Raw genomic sequence first — 15,997 nt, 5'->3', positions numbered from 1 at the left:
TAGTGTCAATATTAACAGCTTTCATGAGATTGCTGCCTTACACTGCCAAGTGAAAATATTTGATCCACGTGAGCTGCGTGGAAGCATGGCACACAGTCTGATGTGCTTCCAAAGTTTTTCTTAGACTTTTCCAGTATTTGAGTTTCAGGCAGCAGTGTGAATGTAACTGACAGGGCAGCAGCTGATACAGTTGTACTGGCCTGCACTCCATTTTAGGACACAACTGACCCAACCATGGCAGGATTTAATACAGCTGCTACTTCTGTGTATACTATGCCAGACTGCTTTTTTCAAGACATTTCGAAATAGCTGTTGTTTTGCCTAATAACAACAACAAAAAGGTAATTCACACCATCACTCTTCCATGAAACTCAGAATAGTTACGTTTCAACAAAAATATTTCTCTATAGAAAAGAGATCTCATTTTATAGCCCATACTACTTCCCTCACTCTCTATAGTACCTTAAGGAAATGTGAGAATAAATGTAGGAAGGAATGTAAGAGATCTAGAAATCTGATGTATGAAAGTATACAAAGGAGAAAGGAAAAACAGCTGTGTTATCAGATGGCAGGTTAAAATTCAGGAGGAAGGGGAATGTAGAGAAAGGTAAAGGAAAAGCAAGTGGAGTCACTATCCCCTTTGGAGGAGCCCTGGAAAAGGATGTACCATCTTTATTTAAAAAAAAAAAAAAAAAAAAAAAAAAAAAAAAATAATAATAATAATAATAATAATAATAATAATATATAGCTGTTTAGCTTGCAGTTATTGTAAATCCCACCACACCATTGCAGTAGATTCAGGCGATCAGAAACACGATTGTCTTAATGAACCCTTCATTTTTTTACGAACCAACTCATAAAACAGTCTTCCTGATGAGAAGTTCAAGCTGAACAGTAATAATTCACTCACTTATCCACGAGAAAGACTGTGTCCTCACTATGGCTGAAACCTCGTGCCTGCTTCCTTTCTCCTTTGAGCCAGCATAAAGCCACTGACTTCAATGGATTCAGTTATTTCTGCCACAATAAAAGAGTCAGACCGCCTGGTTTTGGCCTTTCCTTCCATCCCATCCCTTGCCTCCCTACCTTTTTCACTCTTTGTACTACTCTCTTTTTTTCAGTTTCAAAGCTTCTCCAACTGTGGCTCACAGGGATCTGGCTGAGATGAAGTTCTCTTTCTAGGGCAAAAACCACTGCAAGTTATCTAAGCACTATGCTGCAGGCAAGTACTTGCTGCAGTTACATGGGAAAAGAAGTAGATAGTCGCCTGTTGAATGCTGGGGAGTGGGGAAAGACTTCAGGAGCCCCCATATAGGTACCAGGGTTAGAATTGCGTGAAATGAGCAGCATTGAACTATTCCAAGCCCACCACTCCAATTAGATGAATCCACCAGATGGAAAAGTACTTACAAAGCTAGCAAGACTGTCATATTTTGCTGATTCTTCAACATGTGCCTTCCAAGCATGTTTGAAAACAAAACAAAACAAAACAAAATCTTCAGAAAGCCAGGGAAAGCAGAATTACAACTGGGCTTTTCACACATGAGAGCAAAACAAACTACCCACATTGTTAGACTCAGTCTTCATTGCCTAAGGTAAATTTTTCAAGCCCTGCATTAACTGTTGAATGAAAGGGATTTCTTCAGAGTTCTTTTCTTTCTAAAAGCAAAACAGGTGGAACAAAATGAAGAGATGCTATATGAAAGCCAGTTTGTACTTAATACACTGAAAAAATTATTTAAGTTTTGTTATTCCCTTGTGTCCCTGTCTGATTAGATAAAACCACCAGTTCCAATGGGAATAATTATGACCTTGCAAATATCTTCAAAACCATTATGTCCTGCTGTTTGGGAAATATTTTGTTCAGTTGCAGAAAAGCTTATTTGAATTTTACTTTTGGCATCATTTTTGTATTGTATTTCCTATAACATCCCAATGGAATGGGCTTTTGACTCTACTGGTACACATTTATGATCACACTTTTGTCAGAGGTTTGCATATTCCAAGTGCAAACACTGATCATCCTCGTCTGACAGGTCATTTCAGCCCACGTTTAATCCTTGGAACATTTTGTTCTTGTGTGTTTAAGGACTCTGTGAACACTCGGTACATACAATCGGCTAGGCACACAGAACTATCTAAATAATTAACACTAAATACTGAGGTGTAACCAAGCGCTTGTGCACAGTGATTGTACCTGGTTGTTTTCAGAAAGTCAAGCAGTCAGGATATGTGGAGTAGTTAATAACAAAAAGGGTTCACTTCTTTTCCAGAAATGCTAAAACTCTATAACTGGTTAAAAGAGTTTAGAATATGTAATGTGCAACCATGCTGCTGGAATCATTGGTATTTTAAAAATGAAATGTTTATACACAGCTAACGAGGTTAAGCTAGAAACTGCAAAAGAAGTTCACTTAAGTTTCAGAATGCGGGCTGGCAGTTCAGTGAATAACGCTCGGAAAAATCCTCTCTCATTAACAGTTCATTCCTCAGGTGCCTTCAGTAAGATTTCTTCCAGATTTTCCCAAAATTTCTATGAGCAGACCCTCTCAAAGCAGGGCATGACCATGAGGCAGAGTTATCTGGAATGGCCTCTCTTATGTCTCTAGTAAACTTAGCTTCTGGGCAAAAAAATACACACAAACAACAAATAATACTGGAGGAAAGAAGGATGCATGGTTTAGCCAAAGCAATAGAACATTTGACATGAAAAAAATAAATTTGGCTGAATAAAAGTTGAATGAGGACTTCAGATTATAGCCTGACGAACAGACTGCACTCCAAAACGGTACCTGGCTGAACAGTTGGTTTAACTTGCTCTGTGTGATGTAACAGTACCTAGGAGTAGGAAGTGATCTAAAAATATTAGTGTTCATATGTTAGCAATAGTGTTTTTGCAAAACATTAAAATATTGTCAGAAAGTAGAGAGCAAAGCACGCAGCATAGCTGTAGTGGTTGCCAAATGTCTCTGTCCCATATTGTTAGAAACTTTGAAATGTGCCTGTTCCCAAATGCCTTCTGGACACCAATTTCCTGCCTCACTGTCTCACTTCTTCCCCCGCCCCCAATAAATCAGTTTTCCTTCTCAGCTCCGTGAATCACAAAACTGAATGCACTCTGAATCACCCCAACACTCATCCAAAAGGTAATTCCCCAAGCAACAATGTGCTTGATGCGGTGATCACAAACAACATCTACGTGGCTGAGGCGCAAGGAGCTGTGTGTTACCACCAAGCAGCTCTGGCCACCAAGGCCAGCTGAGCCCACTTGGGAGAAGCGCTCCACCTTTTAGAAATTTCAGCTGTTCCTCCCCCTCAGTTTCTGCCCCTTCAACAAATAAATCTTTCTCCAAAAATAAAAGTTTTTTTTTTTTTTCTTAAAGTTGTCTGGAGCTATAACATGTAAAGAGACTGAGAGGGATACATGGATACAGACATACAAAATTCCCCAAAATCTCCTGAAATTTTAACCATTAATGACTGTCTTGATGTTCAAGATCCTGTACTTCATAGTCATGTAGGCAGATATTTTTGTGACATCTAGGTACATTTCAACATAGGCATTGGTTTTTCTGATTTTGATTTCACAAAACGGGTTTAAAGTGAAAAACAAACAAACAAACAAACACCACGTAACTTTCTCTTCAAGTAGAGGAGCAGGCCTCTCTGGGGAGGTGGATGGGCTAGAAATGCATACCCAGGGCACAGGGGGGCTGACACTCTGCTCCAGAAATTGCTGCCCCACCAACAGCCCATCTTCCACCCTATAGGACAGGAATTTCTCTCTGCTGCCCGTCCACCTTATTCAGCCCCTGAAGAACAACCCATCTGTAGTTGACTCTCTGTTGCCAGGAGGACTGTTGAATTTTACCTAGCCATCAAACTGCTGGCAGTTTTGCCTCCTTTCCTCCACCCTATTCAGTAATCAATTACAGTGATGAGGCAAAACTGACAACCCCAGTTACAATGCTGCTTTCAATTTGCGTCGCTTATCCCCGATTAAGTCAGGCAGGGAGACATTGCCTGCACCATAACTCGGTTGTTGTTCCTCAGCAGGAGGTGATGGAAGTCCCTTACACCTTGTTTTTATGTTGAGAACCTTTCAGGTATGCCTGCTCTCCATTTCTGCAAGTATGAACATCACTGAGCTCATTTTTATCTCCTTCGCTTTCATGTCTTTGTACATGGAGTTCTTTCTTCTCTTCTTTCTAAGTCAGCCACTTGACAGTTTTTGCATGTTTGAATCTCTAGGAGCTGGTGCCTTGTTTCATGTTAACAGCGTTGTGACTGTGCTTGAATTACAGCTGCAATGCTGAGCAGCACAATGAGAGGCTCCTCAGAAAGGGCTTAGATGAATCCCACTCGCTGTACCTCTGAACGCTTTTGACCTTCCTCTTCATGCACCTACCACAACTCTGGAATGAGGCCTTGCTCACCTGGGTGGCTGAGCAGGCTCTGGCCCCTGACACAGGCTGCACGTCCCTCCTGACCCCGCCAAACTTGGCCTGTGGTGCCGAGCTCCACGCCAGCACCCAGGGGCTCCCTCTTCCCTGACCTCAGCAACACCAAACTCCTTATTTTCACTTCCCAGGGGCTCTTTTCAAGTAAATCCCCTTCCCCACCCCCTATCCTCCTCCTTGCTGCCTCCATCTGCTCACCCTGGGCCTCCCCTGTCCCCATTCACCCCCTGCCTCCAGCCCCTTTGTGCTACCCTCACATGCTTGCTCACAGGCTCTTTTCACACTGCCTCTGTGCCTGGATTTCTTGTCTTAAACCCCATCTGGCAGGCATTTGCTCTCTCTTCCTCCCACCTTATATTCTTTCACAAAATTGTCTTCAATGAGACTTTAACAGTGGACTCTGCCACATTCAGAAATTTTTTAAATGCAGTCATATTGTTCTGGAAAACTCACTGGCTCCAGTCATCAGAATTAGTTTCTCCAATCATCAGGCTTGTCTTGCCTTCTTTCACTCTCGCCCCTCTTCCCTCTCACCCTCTTCCCATTGCCCTTCCCTCCTGTTTGTTCTCCATTGAACTGGGGCTGGAAGCTTTTCAGGGCATCTTTATCTCGATGGGAAAGTGCCACGCATATTGATGAATGAGAGGATGGAGCTGAATGGAACCAGAATGTCCCCCTAACTGTTGGTACTGCAGGAGATGCTACATCTGAGCTTTCTTAACAAATGCCAGCCAGAAAGAGTGAATGGAGAAATTAGTGATTTTGCATGTGTCAAGGAGTGATTTCCTGAGGTAAAGTGTAACAACCCCATCTATAACAACAACGGGCATTTTGCCTTTCTGACTGAAGGCAACAGAATCCGCCTGGGAACTTCTTGCCGTCTTTCAGCACATGGGAGCAGCAGACCAGACCTGCAGCAAATTACCCTTTTCAAAACTCAGAGTGACTGCATTTTGCATTCTCCTCACATTCATGCCAGATCTGGCCTTCCTCTCCTACAAATGCCAAGCACTGAATTTCAGGGCTAACTGAAGAGCAACAAGTGCTGTGCTGCCCAAGTTTTGAAGGAGGCAACCACATCTGCCTGGCCCACTTTCTCCAACCCATGCTAGAGATAATATATATATACCCAAAAATGGGCTGTGAGCATTATTTTTTCCCTCCTAATTTACAAAAGTGATTTAGATGCATATATTGCTCCATTATTTGGAGCAATCCTGTTCCCACAGGAGGGTTGTGGGGACCTAGGCACTGTGAAACCCTTACTCTGTTGACTGTCACCCAAACCCTTTTAGGATCTTCCTAGTGGAGGCAATTATACTACTGGGAAAAGCACCCTGGGCAGGAGGACAAGGAAGGTGTAGTGCCAAGAGAAGACAGCAAGGGGCAAGGATGGCTCCTGACCTGCTGTGAAAGGGGAAAGGACTGATACTGTGACAGAGGCATCATTCACTCTCCTGCCTATTTCTTGAGCAGTCCCCAATGGCAATTTGAAATCAAGCAATTATTTCATAATGGGTTGCATCAACATAGTAGTCTAGCATCAAACATAAAAAGCAGCACGTTTTTTGCATGTTGGCAGTGCATTATTCAATTAATTTCTTCATTAACAACAAAGGAGAAGTGAAAAGATACCAAAACAACTTCTTTTGCAGGGTAGAACACCAGAATCAATGCAGTGGTATAAAACCAGAGGGGAATGGGTATCTCAGAAGGCTGATGTTAGTAACATCATTTCACCTTGAGGCTGACCAGATTATTATTGCAGTTAGTGATGTCCTAAGACTCAATACAGCACTCCTCACCCCTTCAGTAAAGGGGGTCTTGTTTCATTCACAGGAAATGAAACAGGAAGCTTCTGTCATCCACAGCTCAAACCTTTCCCTGTGCTTTGATGGCTTTCTGGTTGCCTGGAGGGCATTAATGGTCGCAATACATTTCTATAAAAGGCAGGACAACCACACTTCAAAACGCATTGCTAGAATGAAAAATTATTAGCAAGCCTCCTCAGTAGTTTCACTGGAAGAAACTCGGGGATGAATTGGCTTGCAGACTTAACTCCATTCATTTATAAGAGTCCTTCCAGGCAGAGTGGAAGAAAACAGGGTGACAATATTGCTTCTGTGCCTAAATCTCAGTCCAGATCTGCCAGTCTCAAAAGTAACAGTGGGGAGCAGCTGGAGTTTCCACACCTGGAATGGCCTAAGCGTCTTGGTGGCATTCTTATGGGAAGGAATTTATATCACAAAGAACAATCCCAACCTCCTATCTGAAAAGTAACTAACTTCTGGCAGGCTAGTTATCATCAACCATTACTCTGAGAGGAATCTCAAGACTCCTCATTCCGATCTACTGACCTGAAGTTATTAACTGTTTGTCAAGAAGAACTGGATTTTTTTTTTTCCATGGGGAACTTTTATAAGAGGGTATAATTAATCTATGCAGCTAACTGCAAGAAAGTGCTAACAATCATGAAAGCTAATTTTCAAGGACTTGTAAATCCTTATATGCCTTTTTAACAGTACTAGAGAAATCTATAGTAATAGCCCAACAATTCATTCCTGAGCTTTTATCTCTGTTGTGCCAGTGGAACCCCAGGGACTGTCCTGAAGTTTGACAGAGTGATGAGAGCAGACCGTGGTCAGCAGTCGCTGTACATTTCTTTAGAGTGTCACCAGCATTTTACTGCAATATTTTTTCTCCTTCATTAAGAACAAGCTTGAGTTGTAGGGCTATGAAATAAAGGTTACATGAATCTAGTTTTACATGTTTTGTTTTGTTTTATTTTAGATTGCATTTAGACTATGTATTTACCAGTTTGCTTGTCAAGGCTTTGAAGCAGGGACAGTCTACTTTGAAGCAGTATGACAAACTAGCACGACCGACCTCTGTTCTGGATTAGTCCAAGGTAATTCTGGAAAGAAAATAGCAAGAGATCAGTACAGGGGATACAGAGCACCTTAGAATCACCATTTTCAGTTGACCTTTCTTCTCTGGACTTAGGAGCAACCTCTGTCACTGGGATGCAAACAGTAGCACAGCAGTCTCCTTCCAGCGTCTACAATGCCACAGGCACAAGATATTGGCACAAGTAATTTTTGCCAGTGGAATACCAGGGTAGAGAAAGACTGTCCTGATCCCCCAACCATGTACACAGTGTGAGTGAATGCCAGGGAGCCAGAGAGATTAATGAAAACCTGGTTTAAAACACCTTGTTACTTCACAGTAATAGTCCAAAATCCTGTAGCCATAACACAATTTTAAGATGTGGTGGGTTTAGCCACTGCTGTGAAAGACTAAGTTTTATTCTGGTGCTTTTTAATAAGAGGGAAGGAAATGCCTCGCATTGCTCAGCAATGATTCCTTTGGGCAATTAGGAACGACATCAACAGGCTAGAGGGAGGTTTGCCCAGAAAAATGAAGGGTGCGGGCCAGAAAGCAACAACAGCAGACCCTTGGAGGTTTGAAAGTAACATGAAGGATACCCAGAGGCAAGACCGGGAACATCTTAAATCAGAGAAAACAGCAGTAGCTGTATAAAGCCCATGCTGTTTTCTGTTTTCAGGTTTACAAAAGCTTCTGCAAATGAGTAAGCCATACGAAAACGTTAAAAGGTTACAGATAAGACACGGAGTAAACTCAGCTGTATCTGTGTCACAACCAGCAATATGCTGCATTCCTAACTAGAAGATCCTGGATACATTTTGGAAGGGACTCAAGCTGCCAGGCTTTGAGCCAACACAATCTGTGGGTGGGTGCTGGATGCTTGCCTTGAAATCCTCTCCTTGCCAGCTAACCTATGGAGTAATAATGGCATCAGTTTTGGAGGGAGATTTCATAGTGTTTAAAGCTAGAAGAGCCCACAAGTTGATCTACTGTGACCTCCTGTTTATCACTGGCCATTAAATTTCACTACTGTTCTTTCTGTTAAGAATAACGATTTTGGTTATAATAAAGCAATTCATTCTTCAGTCAGCCTCACTATCTGCATGCTGCAAGACCACAGGCAGGAAGGGAAGAAGGAACTCAAATCCTTGCAACCGCAGGTATGGTAAGACCACACATCACTTGTAGGTGATCCACATACCTTCCTGGAGAGGAAATCAGAACGCTTCCCAGGACTCAGGTGAGTGACCAGGAGAATCGTTTTTAACCCTGTCTGATGCAAATCTGATCAGCATTTTCACATGGGGTATGAGACTGTGAGACACTAAGCAGGTATCTTAAAATGAGAACTCCCTCTACTATCTACTATCTTCTCTCTCATCTACAGCTGTGGCCTGTCTATGAGGAGCCAAAGGAGGGTGAAAAACACCCCCAGAACTCATCTTGCTAACTGTGCATCAGAGGGAAATATCCTGCCTAACCCCTGTGGGCAGCCAGCTGAAGCCATGGAGCATGAGACTTTATTTTAACACCAGGATGTCTTCCAGAAAGGAAATGGGGGAGGACAACAGGATGGAGAGATGAAGTATGAAAACACAGCACTGTCTCAATTCCAAGTAAATCTGCCACCTTCCGACTCCTGCACGCTACGCGGGAGATTTACAGGATAGATATTTTCAAATATCACACTCAGAGGTAAAATCATGTTATAAACTCCCTGCCTCTTTTTCCATCCCTATCCAACATTTCCTATCCAGAAACAGCAGAAGGAACTTCTAAAAAAGAACTTAAAACAAGGTAGATTAAGCCCACTGAGATTATGGTAGCATGAGAAATAAACATAGCAGAAAACTGGAAAATAAGAGAGCAAACTAGGCTCATCAAGAGACAACAAAGCAAGCATTAATTTGAAAGTGAGGAAGAATATGCCAGCTTATTCCATATGTGACGGAATAAATATTAACAATGCTGACAACATTTTTAGGTGGACTAACGAGGGCAAAGGAGCAGAAAACTAGTAGTGAACGAGGGGCAAGTAAGCATATTTTATGGATAGAGGGAGATGAAGTATTGTGTCAGCATGAGTTACCTAGAGATGAAAGATGAAAAACATGACTCATTCACTATTTGTAGAAGTATTTTCCAAGTATTTGGAAACAGACACCATAGTTCCAGCATTTAGCAAATAAAGATTCTAGAAGATAGGTTGACATTATCTTCCTAAAAGACTAACACCTACATTTTTTAAAGCCCTTTGAGATATTTATGAGTAGCCAGGGGGTGCACTTGGAAATGTGAAATTTAATTAGTGAGTCACTACAGAATTATGAGGCGTAAATCAGGTCAGATTCATTTTTATGCAGTAGCTGTTGGTCTTGATTCAGGTGAGGAACCAAGAGATCCAACCTAGCAAATATTCAGGGATATTTGTCTTTTAATCAGGTTCCATGTGGACTGGACTGCTGAATAATCCACTTCATTCATTAACAGTAATTTTAAGAAATGAGCCTGATTCTGTTGTCGGCATGCTAGAAGGCCCATAGATTATCACCACTGGGAAAGTTTTCTATTTTAAGAATGGGAGCAAGGAGGTGGAAACCTAGATGTGGAGGGTTTGTATCCTGCTCTGGATCTCGAGAGCAGGAGGGCACTGAGAGGGCTCTACCCTCATCCATCACTGAGCACCTGCATCAGCTAGAATTTCACCGTCCCTTGTTCTGCACTCTGCAGGCAAGGCTCTACCAGCTCTTTTCCAAAGGTGGATGCACACACAGGCAAGAGAAGCTGGGAAAGGCTTATCTCAAGTTACACAGCAAGTGTTCAGATTTGTGCTGGGGCAGTAGTCATGGTTTGGCCAATGGAAATGATGTGTACAAGCCATCAGCAGATTTCAAAGAGGTGGTCATGACTATAAAGGTCATGCTCAGTGCTGTTGCTAGCATCATTCCTGCTCTGCAGCAGCAGAATTTCTACCCCAAATCCCTCCTGTGCTTCTAACTCCTTTTAATGTGAAAAATCATGTGATTTTATTCTTATCTTCAGAAATACTCATCTCTGCTCCTGTATTCCCTGTGCTCACTCATCTTTTCATCTCCTTCCATCAGTCAGTCCCTGATCATCCTTGCAGGTGCTGCCTCCTGTTCTCTGTTCAGAGCAGAACAACATTAAAGACGGCTAGCAGGTACTTGTTTGCAACACGGAGAGCATGCTTTATAAATCCAAGCCCTTGAAAAAGTGAAATGGAAGTAGCATCCAATCACATTGTGCTGTGGCTGCCTGCTATCAAAAATGTAGGTATATAAAATATCTAAACAAGGCAAGGGCTATTTCAGCTCTTTACATGTTTCCATTCAAAACTTTTGTAGTGAGTACAGCAACTTACAATTAAACAACTGCTCAAAAAATTCAGCTGTTGTTCAGTTTCTTCATTTAACGCAGCTGATAGTGGTTGCTATATGCTTATGCATTCTTCTTTTTCCTTTTTGACCAGAAACACATACAGAAATGATCCACTCAGAACATTTTATTATTTTAAAGTAAGGGCAAGGGTGCTCGAGCTGAAGCCTGAAAACAAATTTGTCAAGTTTTAAAATCATTTTAAACTTGGTGATCTAAAGGAAGCCATCCAGAGCACAAGGCAGGAACTTTGGATATAAACTGAATGAAACTCTACACACACACACACCACTATTATTTTACATCAGTCTGTGAATAATTGAAGCTGACTTTCCTAGCAAAATGGCAGCAAGTTTTTACACAAAAAACTGAAGGACAATACAATGTGCATCAAGAGGATGCACTCACAGGAAGCACGCAGACAAAAAGCCTTCCTTGTGGATTTACCAACTTTTGCTCTGCTCTGCCACCCAGCCCGGCCTCTAGGGTATTTTACATGGCAGAGTTTCTGCGGTTTTTCTTCCAGAGATGCTCTAGACAGTTTGACTTGCTGTGGATGGCTCATTTTACTCTCTGGCTATGAGGCATCAGCACAGGACTCCTGTGTTTGGCTTAGCAAGATGAAATGGAACATTTTGTAAGTTTTAAAATCTACTCTCTGGCCCTTCCCTCGTTCCCTGAAAAATGAAGACTTGAAAATAGCTTGCTTCAGACCGATTTTGTAAAGCAAGGTTCTAAATTAAACTCAACAACTAAATGTTAGGCCCCAAACAAGCTGGTACTGTCTTTTCTTATGCCTTCACAATCACTACTTTCAACAGAATGAGAAAGTTGTATGCAATAGTCGCAGACTAGAAGGTAGTTAAGCCCCCACACATTACTAAACCAACACCATTCAAAAGCAACTTCCTCAAAGGATCCCTAAGGTATTTGCATGTGCAGTCATCAGAAGACACCAGAATTATCTCAAAACTATTAAACAAATTAAGGCAAACCACTTGAGACCTCTGTGTTTATTAATAAAGAGCTGTGGGGAGACTATTCTGTGTTTTCAATTCCTCTGCATATTTTTGTTGCAGTGAACTGGAATAAAAGATGAATGTTCTGGCTCAGCCTGTAACAGACAAGCGCACTTAAAGATATTCCTTGGTATTCCTTGACATTCCTGGTGAAACACACAAAAGGTCACTACCTTCCCTGAACTCCCACTAGGGCTCACACACACTGTCCTGTTACAGCAGCGGGGAAAAAACACGGCCCACCATTTGACCACACACACACACAGGTGAGACAGCAACAGAAGGTTAGGTCTCCATAAGTCTCCATATACTGCAGACTTCAACACTTTTTAGGAGCTCTGCAGCCCAGACATGGTGCAGACGGAGCAGCACTACACGTGTACTTGTTCCAATTGTCAGCTCTGAGCTTGGGAGAAGATGATCTTCCAGCTTTATTCCCACATGTATTTATCTCGTTAGCACTTCCATTTCCCCTGCATCGTCATTAGGTGATTTCACCACCTTCATCAAGTAGATAGATAATATTGTTAGAAGTGGCAAGTTTTAGAGTTTTTCAGAAGCAATTTACATGATACTTAGATTTGGTAATGATGGGGAGCCTCAGCAACTTCCTTAATGGGTGCCAACTGCCAGTAAATACATGCAACTACCTCCTTTTCAGGTATGGTGTTAAAAAAGGAAAGCAAACCCTACAATCCCTTTGCATCAGCTCTGAATCCGAGATGATTGCTTTTGGATTCCCATCTTTCAATATACAGAGTCTAAGCAGGTTTCATTCAGTTTAGTGGTCATAAGAGTATCATTATTAAACATTGGCAGAAAACATTTTATCAAGGAATGAAACAAATAAAATTCCTCAGAAATCAGAGCTTTCCCATAACAATGCCAAAAAAAAAATAATCCCAAAATATCTAGTCTGGACACTTCTGGATTTAGGGACCTATATTCTCTTTTCCCACAATGGATGAAATTGCAGGTGGCCTATTTTCTACACAGGAGCAACCCTCAGCCTCTTAGCTTTTAATGTTCACCTGGGCTCACAGTGTTTGGATCATGGTCTTAAAGGCATACCCCGTTAAACCACACTGACCACATCTCTTTTGCCAAGAGAAGTATGATGGCTGTGGGGCTGCCGGAGCTGCACATCCCTATGTTCACCCCTTCTCTGCTTCTGTGGGGATGCAACTGGCTGCCCTGAGACCGCAGTCCCCTCCATCCCTCACCCTGAGACACTGCTTGTGAGGAGCCAGTGCAAACGCTTCTCAACCCAGCCAGCTCTTCCGCTCTGCCAGCTCCCTTTCACAGGCAACTCTTTTCATTTCCTTATTGTTTGGTTCAGCAGAATAGCGAGTTGGGGGAGACTGGTTGTTTTTGCTTCTTGAGACAAGTAAGTTTTTCTGGTAATGCACTGCCACATTTCCCAAACAGCGCAATAAAATGGAGAGTTTCTCTATAGAGTGACTCACTACCTCATAGGGCCATTCTACAGAAAAGAGAAAAAAAAAAATGACAACACAGAACTTTGAAAGAGTTTTCAGTCATAGGCTTCCAGTTAGAAGAAAAAAAAAGAAAAAAAGAAAAAAAAAAGAAAAAAAAAAGAAAGAGAAGAAAGTTAAATAGTGGTTAGCCCAACTTATTTATTTAACTCCTAGGGACTGAATGTGCAGAAACATTTTTAAGTGTGTTCTAAACTTCTGTTGAGGGTTTGGAAAAGTGGGAGCATTAAAAACCTTAGTCATCTTCTCCAGCCTAATAAAAACTCCAAAGCAAAACCCCAAATGCAGCAAACAAAACTCAGCAGAAAGGGGTTTGTAATGGCGTTCACTACACCATGTCTGGCAGTCACAGATGGGTTTGACTCGCCCATTTCATTCCTGATCGGGGCAGTTCAAGGCAAATGCAGTCAGAAACAAAGAATTTTACTGCAAGTCAAAATTACAACTATAAACAAGGATTAAGAAAAGAAATACCAAGAATGAAGAAAGTAAGCAACAAGAACAAAGACTATAAGTCTCATCTATTGCTAGGAGCTAAGCTTTTCTGCCTCCTCTGTCTGAAATCTTTGTCCCCATGTTGCTGCCTGGCACTGGCTGTTGAGAGGGCTCCCAGGAGGCACGGTGCTGTGGTGCTGTGCAGAATGCTCGGGAGGAAGAAAGCACTGCAGCTCTGCTGGCACAGTGTGTGCCACAGAACTTGGGGCCAGCATGGAGAAATGCAGCATCATTGGTGCTGGCGTATCCTAAATACAGATGTTCATGGACAACTGAGGAGGCAGGGAGGAGAACATTGTCCTCATTTGAAAATGAAGAAGTAAACAAATCCCCTAAACAAAATTTTTACATGCCTTCCCTACCTGCTGCTCCCCATCAGCTATCAGGATGCCCAGCTGACTCTAGATGACAATGGGCATCACTGATGGCTTACATTTATAAACAATCATCCTTGTGTTGCTCCTGATATTTGGGTGGGAGCTTCCTATAGACATCTGCAGACAGAAATAGACGCCAGTCTTTCAGCAAAGCTACTAGAAATCTTATCCAATGCCGAATCCAGGTTGGACTGGTCAGAGACTGCATCAGACGGTACACAGCATCAGTGCCATCGCTATGGGAACGGGGCTGCATGGAAGAGTCTGAAAACTCTCTCGCTTTCAGTTCAGGGAAGATCATATTAAACTCTGTTGCTGCTGTTTCTTTTAATCTGCCTGCAGACCTTTCACTGCTGCTGCTCCAAACAGCATCGAGTCTGCACCTCCAGAAGGAAAGTTCATTTCTTTAAAACAGGACACAAAACTTCAGTACCAAGGAGCTACGTCACCAGTGAAGTTTGAAGTGTGATGGACCTGAACTTTCTTTAGTGCTTGCCCATTGCCATTAAGTACTTCATACTTATTTACCACCTAGGATGAGAACTAGCAGGAGCTACAGTTTATAATCCTGTTGGTGTGTTAGGCTGCCACAGGGGCAGCATGCTAATCAATTTTGCCCCCTTATAAATAAGAATGCTTTTCCAGAAAAGTTGTTAAGAACAAAACCAATAAAGCCTGGCTCACAAAATAATCTGCTTGCATATTGAGCTACTTTCCCAACAGCATTTAAAATTCAGTCTAAAACCCCACAAACAGTTCTGTGAGAAAGGAATCTACCATTCCTGAAGGCAGCTAAATGTGCAATTACTTTTTTCCACTGACAGAAGAAAAGAAAAATCAGCCTTGGAATCACCAGTCTGTCACATGGGCGAGCAGCACCCGCTGACACAGGCTGCAGTAGTGTCATACCAGGGGGAAAGGGGCAGACTCAAGTCTCCAATTCAACAGCAAGCAAACAGATTGTAACCTGTGAGAGATTCCTGAACCATTAAACTACCATTCAAATAGGAAAAACATCCATGGCAAAAGTAAACAGGAGCTTACAATTAAAAAGGCCAATTGCTCACTGTGCAGAACTGTTTTTGGATTTGTTTTTTCATAAGAAAATACACAGAAATGCAAAGCCCATGATCTGCAGCTGTGTGCAGTTCTGCGAGCACCACACACAGAAGCATAGTCCTTCCTCAGTCCTCCCTCCACAGACAGAACCAAAATATTTCACTTATGCTGCAGACTCTCACTATGGTTTTAGAGTTCATAGGTTGTATCTTGATCTGAAAACAAGCTTCAGTCTCCTCTGTGCTGGATTAGACAAGCACAGAACTCTTTTGGCCTTCATCATCTACAAATCACCTGTACGTGGTAGGACAGTGCCGTGTTTTAGCCACAGGGAAGCAAAATATGCACATTTCACAAAGCAGCGAGGGTCACTTTCACCCTGTATGCACACAGGGATCCACAAAGCCCACAGGGACTATCCTTGTGCTGAAAGGTGGGCTTTTGCCTCAGACCCATGCTGAATTAGGACCTGCAGCCATAACACTGTAATGAGTTTTACATATTCATCTTTCATGCATCCATACCACTACCAAAACACAAGTGCCTTTCACACATGGATTCAGCACCCATATTTTATATCCAGATGTAGCCAGGCTGATGGATAGAGCAATTCCTTTTGTTCTCTTCTATTCATACTTTTTCTTATGGCACCTTCCCATCTAGGTGCTGAGCCTCCATTAGAAACCTACATTTTCTTGCTCCTCAGCCTCACACTTTGCTGCCTTCTCTTCCTCCAGTAAAACATAAAAGCAAAACTATACCGTGTCTTCCATCCTGCTCCAGGATGAACCTCATAGAAAGACAGAAAT

General features: G+C 42.3%; 1 protein-coding gene and 1 long non-coding RNA gene across 3 annotated transcripts in view; one reads left to right on the top strand and one right to left on the bottom strand.

The window, feature by feature from the left end:
• PDE10A (phosphodiesterase 10A) overlaps positions 1–15,997 on the bottom strand; it is a 366,309-nt gene that overhangs the window by 193,566 nt on the left and 156,746 nt on the right. The gene's annotated exons all lie outside the window — the stretch shown is intronic.
• Positions 3,734–10,738, top strand: LOC137854009 (uncharacterized). 2 transcript variants are annotated; one of them, XR_011094871.1, is made up of 5 exons: positions 3,734–4,106; positions 7,251–7,368; positions 7,464–7,618; positions 8,433–8,586; positions 8,734–10,738. It is a non-coding gene; the product is annotated as an uncharacterized lncRNA (long non-coding RNA). The 2 variants fall into 2 exon arrangements; XR_011094870.1 differs by lacking the exon at positions 7,464–7,618 and having other exon boundaries at positions 3,749–4,106.

This window comes from Anas acuta, chromosome 3, assembly GCF_963932015.1.
Source record: "Anas acuta chromosome 3, bAnaAcu1.1, whole genome shotgun sequence".
Taxonomy (NCBI): domain Eukaryota; kingdom Metazoa; phylum Chordata; class Aves; order Anseriformes; family Anatidae; genus Anas; species Anas acuta.
Note: the sequence above shows the minus strand (reverse complement) of the source record. Positions and strands in the feature narration are given on the sequence as shown.